The following is a 24,645-nucleotide window of genomic DNA, read 5'->3' as shown; positions in this document are numbered from 1 at the left end:
GATCTATGTATCCTTCCAGATTGTATCCTTCTGAGGTGATCTTGCACCATGCTAGTAAAGTCTAGAGAGCACAGGATGAAATACTTCTAACAAGAAAATCCAGGATGTAATTTTTCGTTTAATAATATATTTAACTCACCTGCCAACCTCTGTAAACATAATGGAGTAACTTTTCTGATAAATGGAGGGAATATACCAAAGAAGTATTTGATGAAATATTCAGAAAAAAAACCAAGAATTACTTTTAAAACTATGTTAGAGTTCCTATAACTGCTAAGGCATGAATCATAGGTACAAAAAAGTCTGTGGAGTTTTGGAGTATTAGCTAAATATTTATGTGTCAGTTCTGATGTCAGAGTAATGCTGATCCTTCTTCTTCTAACATCTCATCTTCTAATGAGATGTTAATTAATGTGCTTAATAGTTGCTTAGTAAGAGTGGCTTTCAAAAGTGATTAATATTAGGCATTTCACAACTTCTCATTTAAAGAAAATAAAATGAAATGCACAGTAAAGGAACAAAAGTTTTGTCGTATTACAACCCAATAATTAACAAAGTATGAAAACTTTTTTACAGTTAAAGGTGTTCTTCAGACAGGGAAGGTGTCATGGGTAACCCAAAATGCCTTTACATTCCATATCTATCTGCTCAGAATTGTTATTGTCTCTTTAAGACTCTGGTAAAAAGGGGTGGGGTGGTACTGCAGATGCTTTAAATTCTGCTTGGGCAGGCACCTCGTGCCCCTCTGCTGTGTGTTTTTTGCCTCGCTGGGCTATTGGTCTTTGCTTAGGCAGAGCTCTCTGGTTGCTTGGATTGGCTCTGGCTCTTGCTATAAAGCCAAGGCAGCATGGGCACAGGCTTTTCCTTTTGGGCTTCTCTTTTCATTGTTTTTTTCTCACTTGGAGAGATTACAGTTAACAGGTTTGGGCTGCTTGGGTTCCCACTCCAACTTGCCACCAGCACCCACTCCAGGAGACAAGACTAGATTTGCCCCAGCCCAGCCACCTGGCTCTGCCTGCTCCTGGTATCTCCTGCCACAAGGAGGACAAATTCATTTCATGGGTTCCCAGCCCTTGATCTGAAGAGTACCAGCTGGACTTCCAGCCATCAGGAAGATAAGCAGAGCAGAGTGGGGCAGGGGGAAGACTGACACCATCTTTCCCTTTGTCCCTCAAACCTCACACTTGGCTGTGGAGCACCATCTTGGGGGATTGCACCTGGCATTTTTGGGTCTCTCTGTTCTGAAGAGTCTGTAAGATTCATCAGTTTTGTATCTGGTGGTTGTTTGCTGTTACCTCTTGACTGTTGCTGTTCCTTGTAACAGTAAACTGCTATTTTTCCACTGACACCTACTTGTATTTGTTCCTTAATGGTGGAAAGGAACTGGTTGAACCTATAGAGGCAACTTATTCCACAGTGTTATCCTTTAAATTGTCTTAAACCAAGACAAAAGGTTATAAGACTGTCCATATTTGGGTTTCTTTCATTCATATGGGGACATTTTGCAATGATCCAGAATAAATTCTGAGACATTTTGAAAAACTGCACAATTTGCAGAGTCATTCCTCATTCTGATGACTTACATTGGTGAAACTTGTTCTGCGCATGAAGCTTTGAAATCTGTCCTATTCCCAAAGCACTACTTCATTTTGTTGCAGAAGTAGTGGAAGTGTCAAGCTAAAGATTTAATATAATAATTATCTGAAACTAGAGCCATATTTTAGCAATCACTATTAGAGGCGTTGCTGAGAGTTAAATTCATACAGAACTTACACTTAAAGCTCCAAAAATGGTATCACTGAAGTTGAAGGAGCCCAGAGAAAACATGGCCTGTACAACACAATAACAAACCCCTCCCTTATTTGCCTTTGATATAGAAGACTTAAAATACAGCTAGCAAAAAAAATATTCTGAGGAAAGGATCAACTAAAAAAAATTCAAATAATTATGCAGACCAAGTTGTACAAAATTGCATTACAATTTACTGACATTTTTAATATTTTATTAAAAAAAATTAAAAAAATTAGAGCACACCCCCCCTGAACTGTAATACTTTATCACTCTCTTGAAGTTGAACTCAACCCCAACACAGTGCTATCCCCAGTATCTTTTTCTTCTATTTGATCCCAATTTTTCTTGTCTTCTCATACATCTCTGTAAATCATTTCCTCACAGAAGCAGGTCTTGCATAAAAAATTTAAACTGAAGCTACTAAAATTCTTTGAAGCTGTCAACTTTCATACTTTCATATTATCCTGCTTATGATGCTCCGGTACATTTATTTTTGTTTAACTAGAAAACTGAATATCTAAGATGTTCTTGCTATTTTTACAACAATTTTTCAAAAATGGAAAACAAAACAAACAAACAAAAAATGTTTGGGAAATGCATTTTCCTAACATAAAAATATAGAAATTTCAGAACCATCCAGAATAGATTCAGAATTATTCCACAGCTGTGGGAAACCAAACTTTCATTCAAACTGACTTTGCTTTTATATTGTACTCTTTCCTCTATTTTTCCTTATTTTAAGAGCTTCCCTAGGCATTGACTGTGTTCTTATATACATTCAGAATGACATCCCAGGAGTGTGATATCCTGAATGACAAATGTTAATAAAATAAAGCAAAGCATCCAAGCTTTATATTTAAGTGGAACATGACTGAAGTATCTGGTGGGAACATGATTTCTATTTAATTGGGAAACATTGAATACCACTTTTTCTATAAACTCATTTAGCCCCTCAAATTCACATCAGCTTCAGCCAGCAAAATTATCTGAGGTATACAGTTTTAATGGAGGTCAACATATATCCCAGACTCTAGTGAATACTTACTATGGTCATGTTCCCTAAAAAAAAACCAAAACCACGGTGTCTAGAGACTCACACTGTGTTTGTCCAATGCACTAGAAGAGAAAGTCCTGCCAGAAACCCTGCAAATACCAAGAATGTCTGTGCACAGTGGTTTTGTTTTTCAAGTACTGCAGTAATTGAAAGATAAATGACATAGGTGTAGCCACAGAGTTCCTGACTTGCTAAAACAATTACATTTTTTATACATATGAATATATATTGTTAACACAAGACAAGCCAGAGCTTACTGTATGAAACAAATTTAGCATTGATATATGCCAGTTTTGGCTGGACAGACAACTTATTCTGTAATATATGTTTAAGACAAGATCCATTTCAGGGAATTTTGATCAGAAATGTATATTTCTGACCTCATTAACTCTTTTGGAGAAATTCATTATCCCAGCAGATAAACTGCTTTGTTCTGAGGGAGCTGCTGCCAAATATTCAACATAGAAATTATTCTATTCTTGAATGTGTTGATCCCTTGGCAGAGATGAGCCCTAAATAACTGTCTCATTGCATGTTAACAGTTTATGTGGCTGGCTTTCAATTCTGTGTAATTTACTGAACACTAGAGAGCTTTATTACAAGGTTCAGGATAAATTAAATGAAAATCAAGTACAAATGAAGCATGGGTCATCCATGAGCAGAATTCAAAGGTTCACTGGAAAGCAGGATAGCAGCTGTTACAGCATCCAAGAAGACAGATGGATTTCCAGTGCATCTGTTTGTAGAAAATAAAATGGTTTGGCTCAGGTTTGGCTGTCTTTTGTTAGAAAATAAGAAAGATGTCCTAATAAATTGGGCTAAGACTCATCTGGACACACTTTTGCTTCTGCCTTAATGTAGACACAATCCCCTTTTGTGTAGGAGAAAGAATGAGAAAGCATGAGATTTCACAGACATCAGAGGAATAATATGTGAGGTAATGTCTCTCTTCTAATTGAAGTAACCCACCTAAAACCAAACAAACAAGCAAAAAAGCAAAACCCCCATGCAATCTGTAATGCAATCAATGAGCAACAAGACCTGCACAAGTTTTGCAGTCCCAAAGGTACTGGACCTAATTTGCTATTGATTTGTAATGTACAGTCTCTTACAAAAGTACAAAATAGGTGTAAAATGTTACCAGTTTAAAGTGCTACATGGCATTTATTTCATACTGGAGTACTAAAAAGCATGGTGGCACACTTGTATTTAGTATTTAAAATGAGTGTGCCAGCATTAGAAGGGTGAGCAGTGTCAGCTGGAAACTATAAAGCAAGACTTCGTTTTTTTTTCAAGTTGATGCTTACAATTTTAGCCTCAAGATTTATACTTGACATTACTAGCTGAAAAGGAAAGGGTAAAGAGAGAATGAGGTATTCTGTACTTTTTTCTCTCCAGTTGTGTCATGGCCTTACAGCCTGCTGGCTATGCTTCTGGAGAGCATATGGCAACATGGAAATTGTCTCTGTGGAGCACTTGTATTGCTGGAGCCTGAACGTGAGGAACTGCTTCATCTTGTGACAATTACTACATATTCCTGTGCAACTAGTGCTTAACTGATGCAAGGGACAGCTGGTTATTAAGTTGTGCCTCCTTACACAGGGACAGCTATACTTCAAGACTTCTTTCCCAGCTTGTGGGATGAGGGGAGCAAGAGGATTCCCAGCTGCTAGAATCTGCATGGGGCAGCACAGACCACAATGGAAAGTCTGCTTGCCATAACTTTTTTTCTGCAGAAACAGCTAAGCAAGGACCTTACTTTAAAGGAAAAGCTTTTAGTCATTCTCAAAGCAGACACCTTGTATTCTGGATAATAGTCAAATAGTTTTATCTCACTAAAGTATGATTCAGTTCTTTAAAAAATTCACAAACAAAACACCCCTCCATCCCCCCAGCCTACCCAAAAAACTTTTATTGAAACCCAGTAACTTATTTAGGCTGTGCCGTTTAACATGCCAGATAATATCAAATAAAGGACACTCACAACAAAATTCAGCTCAATAGTTCTGCCTACTTTAACACAGACTAATGGAGTGCCTTAGACTGTCATTACATTTTTAAAAATAGAAGGTACCTGAATAGGCATGCACCTCAGGTTTTTTAGAGAAATGAGTCACAGCTTTTCAATTATTTTTCTTTTCTTGAATCCTTTATTTTCAATTTAAGAAAAATACCTTATTTGTACATCCTATTGTATCCTTTTCAAAATCCTGTGAACATAGTTAATCTCACCTCATGTGATTGGGATAACAGCAATAATAGCACTGTGAAAAGTAATTGGCCTCTTTCGTACTGTGGTTTATTGAAGCAGATAATGAGATCTGGTATTTACCTTGAGAGGAATACTGAAGCACTTTACTCAGTAAATATTCTTGTCTATGAGTCAGATTCTATGCAAAAAAAAATTCAGTTTCTACTATGAGTTCAACTTCACCAATGTATAAGTGTAGTCTGGGAAGTGCTTCACTTCTGTATATATGTGCTCTTCCCAAGTTGTAATCAATAGTACACAGAATCTGACATCTTCCCCAAAAGCTCATAGTGTTTGTCAGAAGTGTTTTGCAGGAATATTTGTTGCTGACATTTAGATGGGAAAACAGACTAAGAGATAGAGACCTGCTTTTCATGACACAGTTACAGAGCCAAAAGTATAAACTGCATATCCTGTTGTCCATCCTGATATTGAGCTTGTCTGCTATAATAAAGCTTAAAGTACCTACAACACTCTACTTTTGTTGCTGCAATTTTTGTAATTGCTTTAACTATGTTGGGCTGCTATGAAAGACTGAAAAAGAGAAGGCAGAGTACAGCTCTGACTGTGAAAAAAAATAATTTGGAAAAGGGAGAAGCAGACTTTTACTTTATAAAATAACATCTGACTATGGGGTCAAGATTAAAGTCTTCAAAATTCTTTGAAATTTCCATCTTAAAGGTAAAGAGTTTCTTCATAAGAAGTCTCAGCTGTAATGGCTTAATAAATCGTTGAAGCTCACAAACCCTTTGAAATCAAAAGTGTGCAAAATGTTCTGAATGAAATGGCATAGGATGCTACATGACATAGAGGCTTCTGGCAACCCCACAGCTAATAATAATAAGGAATGCAAGAACTTAGCTTAGCTTTACCTTAGTTCCAATCTTTTCTCACAGTAATATCAAGTCTTGATCTATGAGATCAAGCACTGTGAGGAACATCTGGAAGATATGGCAGGATGAGGGAACTGAATTTGCTGCCTGATTGATATTAACCATTTCTCCTCATTTTGCACTGTATTAGTTGGGCTAGAAAAAGTATTGGCGTTGATAAACTTTAGTTTTTTACATTCCTGGAATAAGGAACAGATATGTTACACAATTTCTCACTAGATAGTAACATCAGAATCCAAACCTCCTTTTATAGTTCCATACAAATGCTGCATGGGAGAAAGGGAAAGCTTGGAAGCACTTAGAAATAACAGGGTGATAAACGTTCATGTGCATGGCCTATAGCAATGATGGATTTTGATTTGAATCACACATACTATTGGAAAACCTTCTAGCCAATGTGTAATACATGCCCATAAAATGTATTCAGCTAGTAAAAAAACTTCTGTATTTGGACATTCCCAACAACTCACCCATTGCCACAGGTAGGGTGAGACCACTGTGCTGGGACATGTCCTACCTGCCTGGTCCGAGAACCCCTGGGATTTTGCACAGAGCTGCTGATTTCACAGTCACAAGGCAGAGGGTCTAGTGAGGACCAGCTGCCAAAAATCTCACCTGAGCATGTCTGGTAGCCATATATTCAGATGTCAGCTTATCTGAAGCTACATCTTTAAATGAGCTGCCTGATGTTTAGGAGATTCCAACAGATTTCTGTATACAAGCTAAAACTTTCCAATTATCCATGGTGCTCTGTAAACTCTGGGAGCTCAAAAAAATCCCAGATTTCTGAAATTGTTTTCAGGCAAAGACAGACGCCTTAACTAATGACAACACACTCAACTCAGAGAAAGACAAGACCATTCTACCTAGATCTGGTTGTCATACTTCAGTTAAAATTATGGCACTGCCTGCCATGAGGAAAAGATATAACCACCATATATGTAAACCATACAAAACAGAATGCATATTCATTTATTAGGTTGAAATCAAAGTGGAACATGTATTTCTGAGACTGAAGATAAAGAAAAATGAGGTAAATTTGCTTTTCCCACCCCAGGCACTTATTTCAAAATCACTCACTGTAGTAACTGTGTGAGAAAATAAAATGTTTGATTATGGCAGGAGAAAATTCCAAGGCAGAGAGAGACACAGTAATGGATTTATCTGTGTACTATCAGAAAGGTCAAATGAAATATGATTGAAAGTTTTACCTCTCTTATTTGGGTTCCAGTCAACAGAGTAAAGAGAAAAGGAATATTCCTTTGGTGCCTAAATACTTATAATAGGAGGAAAATTATGTGTCCCAGAAATGAGACACTCTAAATACTGCCATTTACCTACCTGCGGATATGCCTTTTTTTGTTGTTGTTTTTTTAATCTGTAATCTGAGTTTAATGAAATAAAAGAGGTCAGGTTCACTACAGCTCTTGTCAGACTTCTCTGTTACTTGGTTAAGAAAGTAGGGAGCTAAAAAGGAAAAAGGTTCCTATCATTACATCCACTTAGGGTATCAACAATTGGGAAAGCACAATATTTTGTCTTAAAAGCCATTATTCTCTCTATACACTGTCTGTGGAGATGAAAAGATAGAATTCAATATTTATGTGTGAAAGAAACTGAGGAGTGGTTTTTACAGGAAGCTGTGGGATGCCTGCATTAAACAAGGAGGCTTTTAAATTAAATATTGTATGTAGCTGAAGGAGGAAAATATATTGAAATGACAGAAAGGGAAAAAACATTCAGAGTTATAAGGATACTATGAGGACTGGCTGAACAGAAGGGTGGGTTAGAAATGAGGTGGTTGCAGGCCACAAAGAAATTGGTTGAAGAGACTTAGGTAGGAGATTTCATTTTTCCACCTGTCTTTAATTTTTACTTCCTTTTTGTTCCATCACTGGGGATCTTTTTCTTATATTCTCACGATGCAAATGTATTTACATTTACACAAAGGAGCATCCATTTACATTTCAAATTTGCATATCTACTTTTTTTCTTTTTTTTTGCCTCAAGACCTTGGCAGAGGTACCTCTATTCTCCCACGAGAATTTATGGAATATACATGGCTCCCTAAATCATGTCTGACAGCTTTAGTTAGTGTGGGCAGGTAGATTTTACACTATGAAATATGCTTCATCCATAACAATTAAAGTGTACTGCACAAGTTATGTGAGCAGAGCTGCAGGATGTGTAAAGAGTTAAAGCTTCCATGGTAACCTCAGCAGTGAGGATGCAATTGGCTCGTTTGGTCCCTTCTGTCACGTCTTGATTCCATGCCAGCAAATCATGAACTGTCCATCATTCCACACATCTATTTTTAGAGCATCCTCAGCTGCTTCCAATGAAATGATAAATGATACATGTTCACAGAGGGCTAGTACTGGTCACAGAAAGGGCTGTTTCCATCAGAGATGCAAGGCTGCAGTTTTTGAGCAGAAAAACATGAAAAAGGTACTGACCTACAGTAAAATCAGATCAGAGGTTTTGGTCAAACTGCCCTTTGCTTTTCTTAGTAGCAACCTGTTCCTAACTAAAGGCAAACAAAATCTATGCCCAAGATGATCAAATATGCTTGTAGCTAATAAGGGAATTGTTTCAAAGGCTGGTACACCTGCAGAGTCACTCTCAAATAAGAGACATTTCGTAATTAACTCATCTATACTGGAGTAGCTCTTTTGTGCCTTAAACAGGAAGGCGTGTTAAAGATGTTTAAATAAGGATATATGACCACTGCAAACACAGAATCTTTAATAATGCTTTTCTTTAGGAGATAGCTCTATTCATACAGGATGCCCAATTAACACAGCCAAACAATGAACACAAACTGCTTATGTTGTACCAGTAATTCATTGGCATATCTGCACTACAACAACAACAACGACAAGGCAGAATATATGTAGAAAAATGGGGGAGAGACACTCTGTGGAAGGAGAAACATGAAAATAAAGTCCTTGGGTAGTCAGAAGTGCACCAGCAGAAGTCACATAATATCAATCATATCATCATATCATATCATATCATATCATCATATCATATCATCATATCATATCATATCATATCACATATCATATCATATCTATCATATTTCATACCATGGCATGGAAACTAAACAGAAAACTTTCCACCTAAAGTGCCCTCAGTGCCTACAGACAATAATGCCTTAAAGTAGTAAAACAATTCCTCAGTGTCATAATTTTGCTTCTCTCTTTTTGCTTGACCTTTATGATGTTTTTCCTTATTCTGGATACTCTGCACTTAGCTTTCCTTGCTCCAGTAACACTTGCTAGACTTATAAAGTATCTCCTACGTTTGCAAGCCGAGTCTTGTGGCTAGCACAGGTCTTTCCCATGGGAATTCTTTTTGTGTTTTATAAACAAAGATAAAGTTTGGATGTTTTTTAAAACAGTGTCCCAAGATTTGGACGGTGCAGGCCTGGCCAATCAGGCCTAGGGGGAGGTCTCAAACTGACCAATCGGGGCGACCTCTGAAAAAACTATATATATATTGAAATCAAAACAATGAAAGCTTTTTTCCTTCTTGCCACTGAGAACTGAGTTCTTTTCTCTGCTAACAGCTCAACAGCGACAGAGTTTCACATAGAAACTCAGCTTTCTCTTTCCTTTTTAATATATCCAGAAGACAAACAGCTCCATCATGTCTAAGCACAGGTAATTAACTCAATATTTTGCAGGTTACAGATACTGATCAGCAACTAATTTTGAACTACTGCATATTCCCATTAACTTTATATAATTTAAAATATGGACTGAAAGGTCCTTGGACAAGAGACTGTAGATTTTTAGAGCTGTTATCAGTCACAAACTACTGAACTTCACTCTTATTTTGAAGTTTTTTCTGAATAAAGTCAATTTGCCTTTAGTGTTCAAACATCTTTTACATTTGTATACCAATGTACTTCTCATGACCTGCAGGCTAGCAAACTGCAGTTTTCAGATGGTTTTCCTGACAGAACATATTCTGAAAAATGAAAACAGTCATATTATTTCAGCTCCTCTCTTTCAGTTGCTGATCTGCCTTTTTACGTGACAGCTGAGAGCTTTTCCATACAAACAGGTAAATTCCTATTTTAATACATTATATTGCTTTAGAAGCAGAAAAAGCCACCCATTTTTAATATTTCCTTTTCTATATATACCTTGTCTGAAAGCAGTAAAAAAATATTGGTAACTGAGGTTTGAAATCATACTTTAAAAATTACAGTTAGTTTTTCACAAAAGGACAGATAAAATTACAGTACTGATTCTGTCAGAAGTTCCGAAGAAAACCACAGAATTGTTGTGTCATCAAAATTATTTTCTTTTTCTTCTACAAAATAAGTCTTCCTCAGCTATGAGTGGGGATAATTTTAACATTTAAGAAAAAATCCTTTTTGTTTCCATGCTACTGGGAAGCACTGGAATTAGAGACAATAAAGACATTTCAAAAGAATGGCTCACTTGCAGATATCTTATTCAATCCATGTTGCATGTACTTTGTAATGAAAATAATTCACAAACCTATGATTTTTTTTTTGAAAACAAATAAAAAAAACCCCAACCAAGTCCACAAATAAAAAATAATCAGAAAACACCTTTCCAAAAACTACCCAAACAATTTTATAAAATCAGCTTATCAGCTTTGTTACAAAGCCAATTACCAGTGTGCTCAAATGCAATATTCCCTTAGCTCATACATGAGTGGAATTACGTCAAATTGCTTTTCTCTCAGTCATTCCACATATTGTTTTGGCACCAGTAAGAATTCATTTTCAAAGCTCATTAAAATGTTTAGATTTTTTTCAGTCTTGCAAAGCCTCTCAGGCCCTTAGAGTTAAGCTGACATAAGTGCACAGCAAAATGAGGACCCAGCTCATTAGTAAGATCAGCAAGGAGAGAGGCACTTTCACCATATCCATAACCATCAGGTTTATACTTCAGAGAGTCTCATTCTATGGGGAAACTGCAGAACCCAGGTTGGCATAAAAGGGCCATCTCCTGGGAAATGCCATGGCATGAGGTGGAACAAAATGTACTCCTACAACTCCTCGTTAGAGTATGTGGAAATATGCTGAGTGGGTGATTTGATCACACAACATCTTCCTTCACAAGATTTTAGTTAATTGTTCTCACTGCCACTGCCAAAGCTCTAAAAGGAAGCAAGTGCAGAAAGGGAGTAAGGATGAAAACAGAGACCTGTTCACAGGTCAGGGAACAGTCAATTGGATCTGCTCAGCATTGTCTGCCCCCACCTGCCCTCCACTCAGGTACCTCCTTCTCCAGGAGAGGGAAAGGGATTTCTGACCTCTTTCCAGTCCCTCATTGATTATCAATGAACACAAACACAACAGAAAGGAAATTGCCAGTCAGTCTTTAGAAAATAGATATTTTATAGATTTATATCTTTTTTTCTTCTATTTTCTCCTTTTTCATTCAATGCAAATAGAATCATTTGTGATTAAAAATATATGTAAATACATAGTCACTTAGCTGCATGCTGGCCATTCTGTAAGTACTACTTATTTTCTGTGCCACTCCAAAGTATTCTGTGAAAATACTGATGTACAATTGATGGAAGTGTTAATTTATGTATTATTGACACAGAACATATGTATAATTTAAATTCACAGGCAGTAATTCTTTGCTCTTCAAAACATCTAGATTTATTAACAGAATAAGTTTCTGCTCCATGTAAACAAGAATGGTTTCATGAGGCTTTTAGAAAAATATTTTCTCGAAAAAAAGCAGATAAACATGACCCTATTGATGCTATTGTTAATAATTTGGAATATTTGCATAAATGTGAGCAAAGATGGATGACTTTAGACAAGTCACTAATTAAGAGACTGAAAGAAACAAAGGACTAATAATATCTTATAACCCAAGATAAGCATATTAGCATACTGTATCTCATATCATTGTGGTAATGTCAGAAAGACAAATAATGCTGGTTATACCTGAAGCAGTACTGTAAATAATGCAATCATTCACAGCAAGGGACCTTTGCTTGCTGTTCATTTTTTACATAAACTCTGATTTTTAAATTAAGTTTGTTGCTGAAATATAAATATGTATGAAAATGAATAAAATTTGTTGTAATAATATGCAAGCTTAAGGATCTCCCTGCAACTGAGTTACTAGCTGCCATTTCCTAAAAGTAGCTAATCCTTATGCACACTTCAGTCTAACTCATACTGCTGAAAGAGAATGGCAGATCATTAGCAAAGCCAATTTTTCAGATTTATTGCCAGAAAAACTGCTTGTTTTTTACATGACAACAAAATCTTTTCCAACTAAACATTTGTGAGATTTTTTTTTTTGTTAGCCAAAGGCTAAAAAATTACTCACATGGAAGCAATAACACATCATTTAACTTCAGCTAGTGCTAGTTGGTGCTAATTAATGAGTTGCAGCTATTTTGCATTATATGCTTTGGGACGTGCTAAATCCTGAAAACTAGCAGAGGGCACAGGTAATATTTAAATATTTTGATAATTTTACTTTGGATGAGCCTCTGAAAAGCAGTGGTCCCACTTTTCAAGGACTTTTCAAAACTACAACTCTCTCACAACCCTATCACCACATTTCCCACACACAATTAATAACATCAGCTACTGTTCTTAATAACAATCTACAGTTACCTAGTAGCTCCTGAGCATAGTTCTTGTAGAACTTGAAGGATGAATTCATTTTGTCTGCCAGTAAAACTTAAGCTTTAATGTTATGTCTCCTATACATAAAATATACATTCATAAAATATACATTCAAAAATGTCTTTTCTTTTTTTGTATCTTTCAGGTTCTCAGTGCCAATTCAGGTTAGCTTTGTAAGTACCTTGTCATTTTCTCTGTACATCCATACCTGTCTTAGGAATTTGGCTAGGCACTGGAAATCACTGCATCTAGTAAAAAAACCCTAAAATGCATATATTAATTGCTGATGTTCCCTGTTTGTAATAGAAGATGGGGCCATCCATTTCTCAGGCTTTTTAGACTGTACTTTGACTGGGCCCTGTATATTGACAGCACACTTTTTCCTGACTGAGGAGAGACTGTGGCAGTAGTGCAGCAAGGTGGTGGTGTAGTAATATCAAATTGTTTCTTCTCTAAATATAAGTGAAAAAGACAAGTAAGGCTCTTAAGGTAAATTCTCCTTGGAAATCTGGAGAAAACATGTACCAGCAATGTGACAATACGACAGGAAGTATTCCAGGACATTTTTTATTGTATCTTGGACAATATTAACACCAAAATTTAAGGCTACTCTGATTTCTTTCTACCGCTTCAAAACATTTTGTATCAAGCAAATTTGACCAGTGCTGCATGGTTAAGGAGGTAGGTATATTTGAGTAACAGCAGAAATCTTGTTCTTTAATTCATTGTACCATTATACATGGTTAGAAAGATTTATTTTAATGAAAATTTTTAGAGTGGTTAAACACTGAAATGTGCCCATAATCTAATACAGAATAATAAATAATTTATTTATGAAAAGTGCTTTATTTTTGATGAGTGTTAATTACTTAATTTTCTACTGTGCAGAAACAAAATATTAGTTTGATTTCAAGTCAACGACTGACTGACAGATTCAAGTTTCAAATTCAGTTGTTCCATTTTATGTCTCCTAGCCACAAAATCTTAGAGAAGGAGGCAACACAGTATAATTCCTGGGTTTCGAGGCCAGAGAAAAAGAGCAGTATTTTGTTGGTGCTCAGTGACAAATGTTCCCAGAAGGATGTCATAATGTTATAACCTTGATGTGAGGGGAGATTTGCACTGCAGATTCTGTGTGGAAAGTACAGAAACAAAATCCACTATCATTTCAGTTCTGGTCCATACCCATGAAATAAAAAAATAAAAAAATAAATTCATTAAAAAAAACAATCCACAAACAAACAACAGACAAACAGACAACCCCCCACCAAGATATAAATAAAAGAAAATAGAAGAGATAGAGAGTATCAGGCACCGCTATCTGGAAGCTCTGAAAATGTTCTCTTGCTCCTGAAATCCAGATATTACCCCAGCTGTTAAAATGTTGAACAAACACTGGAAACAGGAGTTTAAGTCAATACATCACTACTTTTTCCTTGAGCAGACTCTGGCCAGGAAAAACTGAAATATATATGACAGCTCCATCTTATATTTGACAACAGGGACTAGCAGTGGCATCTGGCACATTTGCAGGGGTTCTGAGTAACGCCAGCTCTCACTGAGCGTGCATATGAAAAGCAACAACCAATTTGATTTCAAATCAAAGGAATTTTTTGCTAGCTGAGAGACTCACAAAAGAGAGCTATATCTGGATCAGCTGAAACACCAGAATTCACAGAGAGGTTGATCACAACCACACAAACCTCCCTCTCAAGTATTTCTGCTCAGTCTCTGCACTTCAGCACAAGAGTATGCAATTACCCAAGCTGCTGGCACTCCCAGGGCTCTCCATGTGCTTGTTAGTACAAGTATTTGGAAATGCAGGAACCTGAGAGAAAAGCTGATCCTTTCCTCACTCCTAGATCAAAGAATCGAAGGAAATAAGGATTCGAGTGCTCTGCTTCCTCTCACTTTCTCCATATATGTAGTTAGCACCATCTCTGACAGAAAAAAAAAGATGATGCAGAGCTGTATCTCCTGCTGCTCCCTATTACCTTCTGAATTGAAGGAAGGAGAGAGAGCCCTTCAGCTCAGCATCCTGTTTCTTCACAGCTATGTGGCTTGTGCTGTGCTGGATAAAGAAAGGATGATACACTGCTCCCTTCCAATCACTTACTTAACAATTTCTATAGAAACAAGCTCAGTAGAGAAAAAGTGTCCTGCTTATGTCTTCCTTCTCAAAAATGTAATTATAAAACTCTTTTTCACATAAAGTGAGTAAAGTTCAAAAGACAGCAAAGCCTTATCTCTCCTCCCCAACACTGAAATCAGTTTAAACAAGAAAGAGGTCTGTGCCTGCTGTTTTGGGAGTAGGAAGGAAGACTCTTTGGAGAAAAGTGGTGGTAATGAATCCATCCACGCTTCAAATCACCTTTCTTCTTCAGCTCTCAATCATTTCTGACTCTGTTTCATCTCTGCTCTTCCTTCAGTTATTGGCACTCTCTGCTCTCCTCCCTCCCAGGCCATGAAATCTCTAGGAAAATCAGTGAAGCTGAAGGTTTATTTGTTTAATAAATACTGACTAACTCTTGTGTGGGCACTTGTGATATGAGAAGATGGATACATGGGTTTTTTCTCCCTCAGTACTGATTTGGTACTTCTGTTTGGACCCCTCTTAGTTAGAGAGAGATAATTTTATATTACCATGCTAAACTGACCAACACTGTACAGAACAAAGACCAAAAAAAGCTATTGTTAACCAAGGAGTTATAACAATACTTTCAATCTCCTCTTTCCCATATGCACTTCAGCTAACTTTGCCCATGAAACATAAAATATTAAGCAGTTCTTTTTCTTGAAGGATCTGTCAGAATTTCAGCCATTACTTTCTTTTCTATGAAGTGTTCTTTTCAATCAAAAATTATTTCATTTTCCTTCTACCGTGGCAAGGACTATTTAAAACCAGGAAATTCATACCAAGAAGTTTTATAAACAACCTTGTAACTACACATCAGGGACCAATGGAAAGCTGGGATGGGAGAAATAATGACAAGTAAATTTATATGTAGCAGTAGAAATAAACTTCTTACCCAGTTTGTCATCATTCATAGATTTAAAGAGCAGTCTCTTTTTGCAAACCTTTTTCTACAAGAGTAACTTTTCACTGGAGGGTAGAAAATGTTCAAGTAATACCTGAGATCGTTAAGACAGCGTTGTACCCTTGAAGACCTGATAACCTGTTTTTATTTTCTGACTTTTTCAAATTAATTGGAAGAAGTGGCTCTGTATTGTACTAGCTTCTTGCAGATAACTATTCTTGATTATCTCATAAGTACTTAGCATTTAGATTTGATTGTAGCCTACAACATTTATTAATTAATTAGTAATGCAGGTTAGATGCATTCAGATATTTTTTCCTTGAAATTTGAATCTGCAGGTTGACAGCCATGAAAGAATAAATCTTTTCAGAGCCATTCCTATAGGATCCCTGGCATACTCAAGGTTAAGCATATACAGAGAAATAATACAAAAGTCATCATTTAAAATTGATTACTGAAATAGAAATACACAGAATAAAATTATATTAAGCACCATGAATACTACAGTAAGAAAAGTGCATAAATTTAGTGATATTTCCTTTAGGACAAACCTCTTTTTGTTTTATTTCCACAGGATTCTTAGCTGAGGTCAGTGAATTTGGTGGCGTTACAAGGCTTTTCCAAATACTTAGTGAAAATCAGTTAATTGATATTGTACAAGGAATCTCAGCAAATTGCAAATGTGTTTCCAATAATATTTCTGAAGGTTAAGGGTTCAGAAGTTCTGCCTGTACTTCCAATAAGAGAAAACCTGTAGAAGTATTACCTTTGCAGAAAATAGCGCAAGAAGATATATTAGAAGTATTTGATTACAGAATATGCAAGGAGAGGAACTCACAGACAAGAAGAAAGTATAAACATCACAGAACGCTTTCAAAGCTGGTGAAGAATCCTGGAAACTAAAATCAGGTTCATGGAAAATAAGGAGGTAATTGGTGACAGCCAGCATGGCTTTACTTAGGGAAAATTGTGCCTGACAAATTTTGTGGCCTTCTATGAAGGGGTTACAGCCCTGTAGACAAGGGAAGAGCAGCTGGACTGATGCAAACCATTGGGCAGTGTCCTGCATGACATCCTTGTCTCTTAATTGGAGAGACATTGATTTGACCTATGACCATCTGGTATAAGGGATTAGCTGGATGGTCACAGTCAAAGAGTTTTGGTCAACAGCTCAGACCAGTGACAATTAGTGTTCCTTAGGGGCCACTGTTGGGACTGGTGCTGTGTAAGGTCTTTGTTGGTGACATGGACAGTGGGACTGAATGCTCCCTCAACCACTTTGCCAATGACACCAAGAGACAGTTGGGGTGGTCTAGCCTGGAAAGGGCTCTGGGGAGACCTCAGAACAGCACCCCTGTACTTAAATGGGGCCTCCAAGAGAGCCAGAGAGGGATTTTTTTATATGGGCACATGGTGATAGGACAAGAGGTGTCCTTAAACTCGAAGAGAACATATTTAGGTTAGATATAAAGAAGAAATTCTTCACTGTGAAGGTAGTGAGGCACTGGAACAGCTTGACCAGAGAAGTTGAGGAAGCTCCATCTTTGGAAATGTTCAATGCCAGGTTGGATGGGACTCTGAGTAATGTGGTCCAGTGGAAGGTGCCCCTGCCCATGGCAGTTGGGCTGCAAAAAGATGATCTTCAATGCTACTTCCAACCCAAACCATTCTGTGATCCTAGGAATGAGAATTTACCACTTTAGAATATAAAAACAAGTACACAACTCTGTCCATGTAAGTCCAAGAAAAATTAGCTTGAACTGTGTCAGAATAGGTGAAAAGAAGATGACTTCATTTTTCTTTGAAATCCTGTTCTTTTCCATGAAGACACAGACATTGCAGACTTCCCATTTGTGAGAGGTCAGGAAGGCTGGCTTGCTTGTTATAGCAAAATGATGAGTAAAGATACTAACTCTGGCAATAGTTAAACAAAGATGATAAATACAGGGGAGAGAGATAAGCTATTTAACCTGAAGGAAGAACCAGTGATTAAACTGCCCATTAATAAGTTTAGGCAGGAAATCAGAAAATTTTCTTAGAGTTGCTGAACCCTCAGTCTTAGACATACTGTTTTACTTTTTTTTTCCTTCCTTTTTTTCCCCTTCAGTAGATTTCAGTCTAAACTGCAGTCTTTCTTGCAAGCTTTCTACCTTTGATAGCTATTAAATTAGGTTTTACCTCTTTGGTTCTGTCCAGATTAAATACATTTAAAGAAGAGCATGACCCAACGAGACAAAGGAACCAATGGCATTTCCTTTGTCTGTTTTTGTCTCCTACATGGGTATCCATCATTTAAATACTTGGGGAAAAAAAAGTTTGAAGAAAACCTAAACCTCTGGACAGAAACCACTCGTTCACTCATACAATTAAACCAAAAATAGATACACAAGGTCTGAAAATATGGCAGTATATAAACATGCTACTTTACAGTATTATAAAGCCAATTAGATAAATGGAAAAAAACTAGGTTTTCTTTTCTCAGATAGCAGAAGAATGAGTATATGTATGCACAGAAATGGTTGTCTGAGGTGATGACAGAAAACATTTAAAAAGTAAATCAGACCTATAACCTCATTCCTTCTATTGTTCTTCTGTTAGAATATTCCCTCTTGTGAAGAGATCCAAGCCTCACTTTAAATAAGAAGCTTTTATCAGTGTGATTTGTAGTACTGATGGTAGACTTTGTGGGCCTAAGTCTCTCTACTGAAACACATACACACACAAAGACTTCAAAAACCATTTAAAAAGTTTCCCTGATAACTGTTCTGTGTACATTTTTAGACCCAGATTTGCTTGCATGACAGTGCTTTTACAGATCTAGGTCTTTCTGATAGTTAACTTTTTGACATAGGCCAACTTTTTGACATCAAGAGGACATTTCTCTCTCACAATAAGGCTGTGATAATTTTAGGTATTTGCTGTTGACAAGTCAAAATGCTTTTATTTTCAATACTGAAGACATTGTTTACTTGTGATAAAAATGACAGGGCATGTCAAATCTTGATAAGGGAGCATGTCGTGAGTTGCTCTTGACTGTGTCACAGATACATCTCTACTCTGTAATTTTTAAGTTTTTTATTTTCCCACTAGCTTCACTGGCTTTTATAGTTACTGCTTTTTGCAACTAAGGCAGATACTGAAAGGCTGGGAGCCTAGAGAGGTGAGCATTAAATCACAGCAGGTGTTCAAGCAAATTGGAAACATGGGTGTTTCACTGAAAGTGAAAATCATCTTTATAAAATTTAGGTGTGATGTGCATTACTTGGAGAAGAAGTATCATAATAATGTGTGATTCCTACCTTAGTGAGCATAGGGATGGTTTAATCAAAGTGAAAATGAGTGTTTCATATTTAGCTGGGAGCTTTGGCAATCTTCTTCCTGCCAGCTAAAATCACAGGGTGTGTGCTAAGGCTGTCCACCAGGCAATTTCACTCAAAAGAAAAGATAAACGTTTAACCTGATCCTGCCACTGACATTGCTGCCAGGGTCCACCACTGCTGCGAGCTCCAGGTATTCACAGGTGTGCTAAGTGGCCTAGAATAAAACCTATCCTCAGTTATAGCGAGGTTACAGCTCAATTTTGTTAATGGTTGAAACACTGGTAACAACTTGGGAGTCTGCACCCTCTGCAGGAACTTTTGACCCTTTCTGTTATGTCCCAGCACTGAATGCTGATGCTGATGCTACAGACGCAGGAGTTGGGACCTAAGGTTTGGCTCCCTGAATTTGAAAGTAATGTTTTCTACATGCTAGATGTAGATATACTTTAAGACCCCTGCAGCACTGAGAACAGACCTTCAGTTTTGCCCAAAAGCATTCATTACAAAAGGCATTTGGTACAAAAAGCCAAAACAAAGACTCCCTGTCTCTTTTTTTAAAGCTACTTTTGAGCTCATAATCTGACTTCTAACCAAAAAATTAAACCTACAGTTTACCACTCCCTTTATTTTAATTCCTATATTAAATTATTCCTATATTATTCCCTTGAATGGAAATATTTCTGATAGCTCACATGCAGGAAGAAAATCCACATACCACTAAGCCAGACTTTCAGGTGATCTAAATAAGGAGTCCAGTAGATTGACTATTTTGAACAAGAGTCAACCCCCCTGCAATATTCTCACGCAAAGTGCAGTAGTTTAGAACTCAAGTTTCTTCCCATTTTTCTTCAGGCATATTTAGGCAGGTATGTAAATCAATATACTAATGCTGAAACAATTTCAAAGTATCAAAAGCTGCTAATTGATAGCTAAATGTGAGCTTATTTTTCATGTGAAACCTCTGTACTGTATTCATTGTTGAAATAATGGTAATCATTTTCTTTGTGACATTCTCTTGAGGAATTTTAAACAAAGCCTTCAGTAATTGCTTAGTTATTTCAGACCTGCCTAGTAATTTTCCACTGTATTAAAAGGCATTTGTTATTGAGAGTGATGGAAAAAATGTACATGTCTGCTGGATGGAGCTTTTACTTATTTTCAGTCAACATAATTACCTTTTATTAATGCACGTGGTATCTGACAAAAGCATACCTTTTATTTAATTGACTAATACTTTCCTAGGTTCATATCTGTGGGGTATCTATTCCCTTCAAATTATAATGAACAAATAAGATTGTTTATGTGTGCAATACGGCGTTTTTAGTGCTTTTGGAAAAAAAAAAACCAACCCTACTCACAATAAAACAATGCCATTTTAGAGGAAAACCTAATCCAATGAACTGAATTTTGAAGCAACATTTAGAAGAAAACAGTATTAGTACTAGAAAAACAATTTTTGTAGCACGTGTATTATATTCTGGTGACTTTGTAAGGTAATCAATAATATAAAGGGCATTTATTATTCAGATATTGAAGTATTAAATGATAGATATTATCTACCTAAAAGTCAGCTATAGCACTAACTATTATGTAATTGTCATGGTTTAAGCCCAGCCAGCAACTAAGCCTCACAGCCATTTGCTCACTGCCCCCTCAGTGGGATCAAGGAATGGGAAATGTAAGAATGAGAAAACTCACGGGTGGAAATAAAGACAGTGAAACAGGTAAAGCAAAATCCACACATGCAAGCAAGTGAAACAAGGAAATAATTCACCATACTGCATGGGAAGGCTGACGTCCAGCCATCTCTAGGAAAAGAGGGCTACATCACATCTAAGAGTGTTTTGGGAAGACAAGCCCCATGACTCGGAACACCTCCCCTTTCCTCCCTTTTCCCCCAGCTGCACATGCTAAACCTGCTGCCCTGCGGTGTGGATTAGCACTCGGGTCAGTCGTCCTGTGCCACCTCACAGCTCCTTGTGCACCCCCAGCTTCCTCGTGGAGTGTTGTGACGAATAGAAAAAAGCCTTGGCTTTGAGTCAGAACTGCTCAGCAACAGCTAAAACATCCCTGTGTTATCTACACTGTTCTCAGCACAAACCCAAAACACAGCCCCACACCAGCTATTAAGAAGAAAATTAACTCCACCCCAGCCAACACCAACACAGTTATTTCATTGATTCCATTTATCAAACTGATTTTCCAACAGTGCAGTGAAAGCTAATACCCTTTCAGTACTTTTGGTAACCTGTACTTCACGTAGGAATTACAGCAAGGTCAGAAGAGAGACCTCAGAGCAGCAGCTGTGACCTTGGACCACACCAGTGAGAGCTCCAACGAACATAAAGTAGGTCCTTGTGCTCTAAGCCTCCCATGGCTTCATTAACTCTGTGAAATAAGCCCCATGATGTGTTCTGAGGCTTCACAATCATAGAGGGCTTTTGTACACATTGATATTCATGACCAGCTTATAAGAGCCATGTTTACGTGGATCAGAGATGTCCTGATCACCACATCCTCCTCCCTTCTGCCTCTAATGAGAGACCCAGGACAACTGAGACCACCAGAAACACTGCAGTGGTTTCTGCTTTTCTCGCTGCTTTTCATCTGCTTTTGTGCAATGGCATTTGCTGTGTTTACAAAGGACTTGGGGTCTCCTGTGAGGCACTGATTCCCAAGTCCCCCCACGCAGAAGGAGTGTGTAAAGTGGCCAGACTGCCTGCTAGCAGGCATACAGGGCAGGCAGTGGGGCTGCAAACATCTCCTTCAACAAGTTTTTAGGTAGCACAAGTATGAGCACAATTCCCACAAAGGCTTAGGTGAGAGCACAGATTCTAGCTCTAGCAGCCTAGCTCCAGCTGTTTCAGCTTTATCACTGATGTCTGAATGTTACTTCAGCATCTTGCCATGGTCTGGCCCAGAGAAACAACTTCTTCTGGAACCATGCAGGGAGCAGAATGCCATTTAATTACTTTTATTGAATGCTCAAACACTGTTCCCTTGACATATTACTTACTTAGGAACAGTACAGCACAATTTCAAATGACAAACAGTACTACTACAGAAGAAACATTAAAAAATTGATTCAAATTGGTGTCAGAAAATTCCTTTTCCTTAGTAATTTGGCTGAAAAAAATACAATCATTTTATTCCTGAATTTGAATGAAACTTATATAGGCTCATTTATCATTGTCCTCTAAACTTTGGAGCTATAGAAACTTTGCTTTCTGATATTATTCTAAAACAACAACAAAATAAAAACCACCGCAAATCAACAATGAACAATTTTTTCAGTTAGTATGACTAAAAGCAACTATTTACCATGTGATGCATTTGTATGATAGCTGTGTGACACTTCTGATATTCAACATCTCCTTTACAGTATTTACATTTTATGAGGACAGGCAAAACATATCCAGAAAAGGTAATTCCTTACTTCTCAACATTAAAAATTTTTTCTTCTCCCCTCGTGAGTTTAAATTTTAGAATTATCATGCTTTTTTACCATGTAGAAGGAAAATCTGAATTCTAGTCTATTGTATTCTACCTATTTTTTGGGTCAGTTTCTCTTTCTCTAGAATAATTTTCTTTTTTTCTGCTTACTGTTTTTCAACATGAACTCATGTTTCCAGAAGCTGCAGTAAAAAGCAAGATCCACTTTACTGTACAGCTGCTCTAAAGATACAGCATCAGACAAGTCATGATACAGGAGCAGCATCAGAAGGGAAAATAGAGATAAATTGTGTCCAAACATTAGTGTCAACTAAAGTTGCAAAGAGTTTAAAAATATTTAAAATAGTTTAAAAAAGTTAAAAATAAAATCTTTTAAGTGCTAATTTATCATAGGTGTCTCTCAGTCTATTCAGTGATGGTAAATTGAAACTACTGGGTGAGTTTAATACAGTCAATTGTTTAAGAAAGATACAGCCATAAGATTTGAGCTACTCCAATAAGATGCGGAAACAAGGATGTTCCTAAGGTTGGCACAGAAGGAAATCAGAAACAGAGGGAGAACTTCACTGAGCCAACTCAAGTCTGATGGGTTGCTCTCCTATGGTGCAGCATTTTATACGATTAAGGTCACAAAAGGCTCATTCCTAGTAGTAAAATAACACCTCAGAGTACCTTATCATGTTTCAAAATATACTAATCTGTCAACCTGGGTAATAAGAAAATTCCATTAATGTATACTTTGGGCATGGCACAGAAACTGGACAAAGAAATTATATAATTTTCACGGAGAAAAACCTGGCCTAATGATCTAAGCACTGCCTCTCTCCAGAGGCAGATTTGTGTTTAAATCCTGATTAACCACATCCACGGCTTCAGGGCATAATGTTTAGGCTGAACTCAAAGTGTAAAACTCACCATTTAGATAGGAGATGCTCATGTTTTCAAAAAGCAATTTGATTGCCCAAGCCAGGAGGCACTTTAAACCTGCTGGATCCACATGGGGGAGTGCAGAGAACCCAGCAAGCTCAGCTGTGGTTTGGAGGGGGTGCAGGAAAAGCCCCAACCACTCATAGCTGGGGACAGAACCCAGTACAGTACTCCATTTGCACTTGACTTTCCAAACACAGGATGGAGGGAGAAGAAAAGGACCAAGTTTGTTTTGCACAGTAACTGAGTAGGTTAAGCAGTGATCCAGGTAAAGATGGTGCTGAAAATCATCTCCATTTGGTAGTTTGTAGCTCCTTTATGATGGGACCTTAATTGCCAGGCTAAGAATGGGACTCTGGCAGAGCATTCCTCACCTTGCAGTTGAATCAGACCCCAGTTTAAGACAGCAAGAGCCATCCTGTTAAAGAGCAGAGAGCATGGTGTCCAAATGAGTCTTCCTGCAACAGAGAACCTTGGGGGTCAGATCTTTCTTCACTGTATTACTTACACACTTTATTCAACAAATCTTCTGTGATGCTGTAAGTCTTATTATTTTTCATTCAGCATGACCATAAGGCAAACAGTATTATTTGCCTGTATTCCAGTAATCCTATTATTGGTAATAGGCAGCAGGAAGATGACTCTGACAGCAGAAAAACACATTTTCAGGAATTTTCTATCAATTAGCTTTGCAATCATTATTTCTCAGTCACTTTATAATATCAATCTTTCCACTGAAAGTGGTTATTCATATTTCTTTCCTAATAAAAATAGTTTTACTTCTAGGAGCTTCTCTGCTGCCCTCTTAAGCCTGTTGCTAGAACAGCAGAGCTCAATGAGAAAATGTTCAGCAACATGTTTTAAATAGTTTCTGCTTTGACTCTGCTTCAAAGAACTTAAATATTTTTCTGAATTTGTAAAAAAATAGAAATTCCTTAGGTTTTCAAATAATATTGTAAATCAGTATAATATATCAGTATTATTTTGCATTATATTATTATATATTGGTATTATAATATTTCTTATATTACCTGCTTTAAAGTACAACAGTGCTAGAAATTAATACGGAAAAATATAAATTTTTTGTGGGCTTATTTTTTAATTTTTTAGCACTGTCTTCATATACATACCAAGATTGTCTGTCAATTTAAAATTTTGGTCTGTTTTTAATTTCTTACACATTTCTTTCTTAATATGCCTTCCTAGAGTAAACCAGATTCAAATAACTTTTTAAACCTTACTCAGAAAGGACAAAAATTATGGATCCACTGA

At 37.1% G+C, this 24,645-nt stretch overlaps 1 protein-coding gene across 5 annotated transcripts in view; it reads right to left on the bottom strand.

Moving 5' to 3' along the window:
- KCNIP4 (potassium voltage-gated channel interacting protein 4) overlaps positions 1–24,645 on the bottom strand; it is a 398,679-nt gene that overhangs the window by 195,488 nt on the left and 178,546 nt on the right. The window lies entirely within an intron of this gene.

The sequence above is a fragment of the Lichenostomus cassidix genome, chromosome 4, assembly GCF_008360975.1.
Source record: "Lichenostomus cassidix isolate B80296 chromosome 4, HeHo_3.0, whole genome shotgun sequence".
NCBI classification, from domain to species: Eukaryota; Metazoa; Chordata; class Aves; order Passeriformes; family Meliphagidae; genus Lichenostomus; species Lichenostomus cassidix.
Note: the sequence above shows the minus strand (reverse complement) of the source record. Positions and strands in the feature narration are given on the sequence as shown.